Below are 6,121 nucleotides of genomic sequence, written 5' to 3' on the forward strand. Positions count from 1 at the left end.
ATATAAAATGTAAAAAATGATCAATAGAACGACAAGAGCTGGCCAACATGTAATGTGTCTATTACAGCCTACCTCTCCCACTGATTACAAATAAAAACTCTAGGTATAATATAAAAAGCAACTACCCAAAGAGGCTGAAAACTTAACAATAGTAGGTTGATTGAGGAGGGGACGTCCTATCCAGTGTAATAAATCAGGAAGAAGAAATAAAATGTATCTACATTAGAAAGAAAACTGTTTCTATCGTCAAATGACAAGATTGTCTATATAGAAAGCTTCAAGGAGTCTATAAAGAAGCTCTTAGACCTAATAAGTGAGCTTAGCAAGACTGAAGAATACCAGGTCAATATAAGTAGTCAACTGTATTTCTGTATACTAGCAATGAACATAAGGTTGCTATGAGTCAGAATCAACTCGACGGCAATGATTTTTCTGATGTTGTTTTAGCGATGAACAATTAGAATACAAAATGGTAAAAACAGCACCATGATATTGAAATATGTAACTTTAGATCTAACAAAATATTTGCAGAGCCGGAATGCTGAAAACTATAAAACACTGATGAAGGAACAACTAAGTCAACAGAAAGATATACCATGTTCACAGATTGGAAGATTTAACATTGTTAAGATGTCAATTATCCCCAGATTCATCTACAGATTCAACAAAATTCCCATCAAAATCCCAGCAGTATTTTTGCCAACATCAACGAGCTGATTCTAAAATTTATGCTGAAAGGCAAATGAACAAGAAAAGCCAAAACAGTTTTGAAAAAGAAGACCTGTGTTAGAGGGCTCACCACTACCTGATTTCAAGACTTACTATAAAGCTAATCAAGATAGTGTGGTATTGCTGTAAGAATAGGTGCATAGATCAATGGAACAGAATAGAGTCCAGAAATAGATTCTCACAAGTACAGCCAACCAATATTTGACGGAGTACAAAAGCAATTCAGTGGAGGATGGATAATCTTTTCAACAAATCTTAGTGAAACAATTGGACATCCATAAACAAAAATAAATAAAAGAACCTTGACCTAAACCTCACACCTTATGTAAAAATTAATTCAAAATGGATCATAAACCTAAAGGTAAAGCTAAGATTTGTAACAATTCTGAAGGAAACATTAGAAAAAATCTTTGTGACTTTGAGTTAGACAAAGATCTCTTAGCTATAGCACCAAAAGTCCAATTCATAAAAGAATAAATTGAGCTACCATCATCTCTCTCTCTCTCTTCTCAAGCAAACTCCTAAAAAGAGTCTAAACTCACTTGTCTCCACTTCTTTACCTATCATTTATCAATGAAACTAACGCAGTTTGTTTTCTGCCTTTACCCCCTGCTAAAATTTCACTCATTATGTTCTACAAAATCTACTAACTATCAAATAAGACTGGATATTTTCAGTCCTTATCTAATTGGGCCTCTTTGACATGTTGATAATTTCCTCCTTTAAATTCCTTTCTTGTTGTCTTCCATGGCATTGCCCCTCATAAGACTTTCTTTGTCCTCTCAGCTGTTATTCTCATGGGTTCAAACGCCAAAACATCATGGAGGGATACTTACATATCTCTCTGATACACAGTTTCAATCAGATGCCTTAGCATTGCCTCAAATTCAGCATATCTGTTTAAATTATTCTTATCCTTTCCCCAAGTCTCCTTCCCTTTTTGCATTCTGTAACTCCTTTGGACGTGGTAACATCCCCTTAGTCACCTAAGTTATAAACCTGGGACTCTATCCCTTGCAGCTCACATCCTATCAATCACCAGACCCTGCTAAGTATTTCTGGAATTCATCCCCCTTTTTCCAAGTTCAAGCTCTTAAAATTTTTCACCTACATCTACCAATCTACAATAGTTAGTAGACTATTGTAATACTGCTTTCCCTATCTTCAGTATTATACTCCTCAAATCCATCCACATCTCAATTTGAATGATTAAAATGCAAATCTGACCCTGTCATTGCTTTGCTTAAAACTCTTTGAGGGCTCCCTTTATCTCCAAACTCCATAACATGGCTTATTTGGCCTTCTGTTATCTTAATACTACTTGCCTTTTCCGCCATTTTACCACTCCTTTCTTCATTCTTTATGCTTCAGTGACACAGATATGTTTGCACTTTCCCCTACACACCATGTTCTTTCTGTTCTTCACGTCTTTGCTCAAACTGTCCTCTCTGCCTGTACCTCCTATGTGTTCTTTAAGACTCAGCTCAGGAAACCTTCCCGGAGCCCTCTGGGCTGGGACAGGTGCCCTCCTTCTGCAGTCCCATAATACACTGTGGTATAACTCTATCCTGCATTGTAGGAATCTTTTTGATCAGCTACGTTGTGTAGTCTTTTAAGACTTAGACTTATTCATCTTTTGTATCCACAACATTTAGCATACAACCTTCTATTCAGTAAATGTTTGTCAAATGAATTGGATGAGTGGTTGTTGATTTTACTTCTGTGAGGCTGATCTCATCAGAGTAACTGACCCTTTAGCAACTTTCATTATTGTATAATAGCTCTCATTTCTTTGACATTAAAGGGTATAAACATGATGTACTGGTTTTGAAATTAAGCCTGTGAAAAACTACAATTCCAAATGGCAATAAGGGCAAGACCTCAATCAAGAAAGTATTTTCACCTTCTGTATTTTTCTAAGAACTTGCTTTAGCAGCCTGGTCAAATAACTGATAACGCTCCATTGGTAATAGCACTGTTCTGAAGCTGATCCATTGTACGAACCAACATTTATTGCATACATAATCTAGAAACTGGGAATACAAAGACAAACAAGATTAATTCTCAAAGGAGCTCACACTTTCCTGGGGACTAAAGAGAAATGAGCAAATAATTAGCGTGTCTTATTTTGGGTATGGGGTAGGGAGGCAGGGCCGATGGATATTTTTTCTTCTTATATGCCTGCTTAATATCAACCTGTTTCTAGCTACAGACTCACCCGAACAAATCAATGCCTTGGTCAGGAGGTGAACAGAGCCAGGGGTTTTGGATGGGTCAGAAAAAAAATCTTAAATGTGAATTGAAAAAAAAAAAAGAAAAGCACAAACAACAACAAAAAAACCTTTAGAGCTCATGCCTTACAGTGAGTCACTAACATCACCTTTCTAGATGAAGGGCAGTTCCTGATTCATCAGTGATTGCAGTGGTAAAGAAGTGCTAGCTTTACTAAATGAAGGCCCTGAATTAAACTACCAACGTTAGAGTCTCTGGTTTGGACTTTCTTGAAGCTTGAGTTATTTCCTGGGGTTGAAGCAGTCATCATAAACTCTGTGTGGAAGAAATATAGAAGATGGATAATTATTCCACTCTCTTTTTCTAAAAGACAATTATTCAGCTTTGTCACCAGGCATCACATTTCTCTTTCAATTAGGTCAAGCCTCTGCAGAGCAACCAAAACACACGTTTATTCATTTTGCCAATACACTTGCAGAATGGTTGCATAATCTTTTCATTTTCTATTCCTCTGTTTTAATTTGAAGAAAAAGTTATTGTATACCAGACAATTGTTTTCCATTAAAAGATATTTTTTAAACAGTATCATTTATGCAAAGTCAAACAATCCTTTTTCTTCAGACAGGAATTTGATTTGCTATGCAATATTCTTTATTAGATCTAGGAACCAACTTGGACTTTTTTTTTAGTTATTGCAAATAAAACTATCAGGATTATTTTAAAATCTACTTTTTTCTTATGTATACTGTGCATAATCAATTTTTTATTGAATTTCTTTTCAAAAGAATATTTTTAGGAGAAGAAAGTTTAGTTCTAGTAACCAGCCATCTCCCCTACCTCCTATGTATAAAGACTTAAATTGAATTCCCTGATTGATTTCCAAGTCCAAATACCTATGCCAGCATATCAGCGTGTGACATCCCCTAAATAACTGTGGCTCCTCACCACTCCTCCATCACCTTTCTACCTTCACTCACGGTTCTTGAAGGACTTAGTCCTGGGGCATCACCCCATGAAAAGTGACAGGCAGCATGTGCAGTGAATTGTTCATTAAAAAACTAAGACATCACTGATAAATGGCTTGGAAGGAGGGAAAAGGTATAATGCAAAGCTATATTCAAGAGTGATGGAGGTCTGAGAAGGGGAAGCGAGAGAGTGATGTGTCAAACGGGATTTAATACAGAGAATTGGTAACATAGGTGTGGGAAGACTGAAAGAGCACAAAGAGGATGTTGAAATAACCATTCAGATAATAGTAACACTCTTTAATTAAAATAATAAAGGAAAAAAGAGCAAAGGACAAAATAGTTAATATATTGATAGCAATCAAAAAGAAATATGCATAGCTGCTACATTCTTATTTCTGTAGCTGGTCACGGGGCTATAGTTGATAATTATAACTTCTTTTTTTCATACCCTTTCCATCTTCCCTTTACTGTTTGTTGGCTAGAAAATCAATTGATTGAGTCTTTACATGGTGAAGTGATCCCAAACTTAATTCCTGAAGGGTCTGAGTCCTTAATACTTGTGATCGTTAAGGTTGTGTGTCAACTTGGCTGGGCCATGATTCTCAGTGGCTTGGCAGTTATGATGTAGCTTGGCAGCTGTATAATGATGTGAATTCCTCCATGATGATATTTGATATAATGTGATCACCTCCATGATAGGAGCTGCTGTGAGTAGCCAATCAGTTGAAAGGGAGTTTCCTTGGGGGTGTTGTGGCCTGCATCCAATATAGGTAGACTTTCTGGCAAGGCTCATGGGCTTTTGCTCACTCTGGATCCTGCAGCTGGTTCCTGTTCATCTGACTTCCAGTTCTTGGGACTTGAGCTAGCAGCTTACCTGCCATCTTGCCTGCCAATCTTGGGATTCATCGGTCTTCACAGCTTGTGAGCCAGAGCTCTACTGTCTGACTTGCTGATCTTGGGTTCACCAGCCCCTAGGGCTACGTGAATCAGGAGAAGCCTCCAGCCTCACTCACAGACTTGGGACATTCTAACCTCTACAACCACATAAACCATTTCCTTAATATAAATCTCTAAGTATATTTATACACTTCCCATGGAGCAGCTGGTGAGTTCTAACCACTGGCCTTTTGGCTAGCAGCCTAGTGCTTTAACCACCGCATCACCAGGGCTCCTTAGTCATCTACATAACTTTCCCTTAAATCTCCTCCTCCTCAATCTACCAATTACTGTTCTTTCCAGGTCCATGATCATTTAGTCAAAATGTTAGCCATTGTCCATAAATCAGTTTAGATCCATACTTCTGGCTAATTCTTCAAACAGGTGTCTTAGGCATCCAGTGCCGCCATAACAGAAATACCACAAGTGGATGTATTTAACAAAGAGAAATTTCACTCACAGCAAAGTAAGCTAAAATTCCAAATTCAAAGCATCATGATCTCCAGGGGAAGGCTCTGGAAGAAGGTCCTTGTCCTCGATCTTCCCATGGTCAAGGAGATACTCAGGCATAGGGACCCCAGGTCAAAAGGACGTGCTCTGCTCCTGGTGCTGCTTTTTTGGTGGTATGAGGTCCCCCACTCTTTGCTTGTTTCCCTTTCCTTTTATCTCTTGAGAGATAAAATGTGGTGCAGGCCATACCCCAGGAAACTCCCTTTACCTTGGAGTAGGGAGGTGACCTGAGTGTTTCAATCCCACCCTAATCCTCTCAACCTAAAACTATGATCACAAAATGGAGGACAACCGTACAATACTGGGAATCATGGCTTAACCAAGTTGATACACATATGTTTTGGGGGACATAATTCAATCCATAATACCAGGTAAAGTAGAAAAGCTAAAGTACTGATCAAAGTTCTGGCCACTGAAAGGATTCCTTCTCACTTCTGTCTTTCAAGAGACACTTGTAGACCATAGACTCAGGGGATCTCTATGTCAATTGGCACAACATAACTTATAAAGACAAAGCTCTGCATCCTACTTTGGTGACTAGCGTCTGGGGTCTTAAAAGCTTGCAAGAAGCCATCTAAGATACAAATATTGGTCTCATCTTGTCTGGAGCAGGGGAGAGTGAAGAAAACCAAAGACTCAAGGGAACAATTAGTCCAAAGGACTAATGGACCACATGAACCACAGCCTATGTGGCCCTGAGATCAGAAGCATCCCTGAGTCACAAGCATCCCAGCTTGGTGTGAGAA

This window comes from Elephas maximus, chromosome X, assembly GCF_024166365.1.
Source record: "Elephas maximus indicus isolate mEleMax1 chromosome X, mEleMax1 primary haplotype, whole genome shotgun sequence".
Taxonomy (NCBI): Eukaryota; Metazoa; Chordata; class Mammalia; order Proboscidea; family Elephantidae; genus Elephas; species Elephas maximus.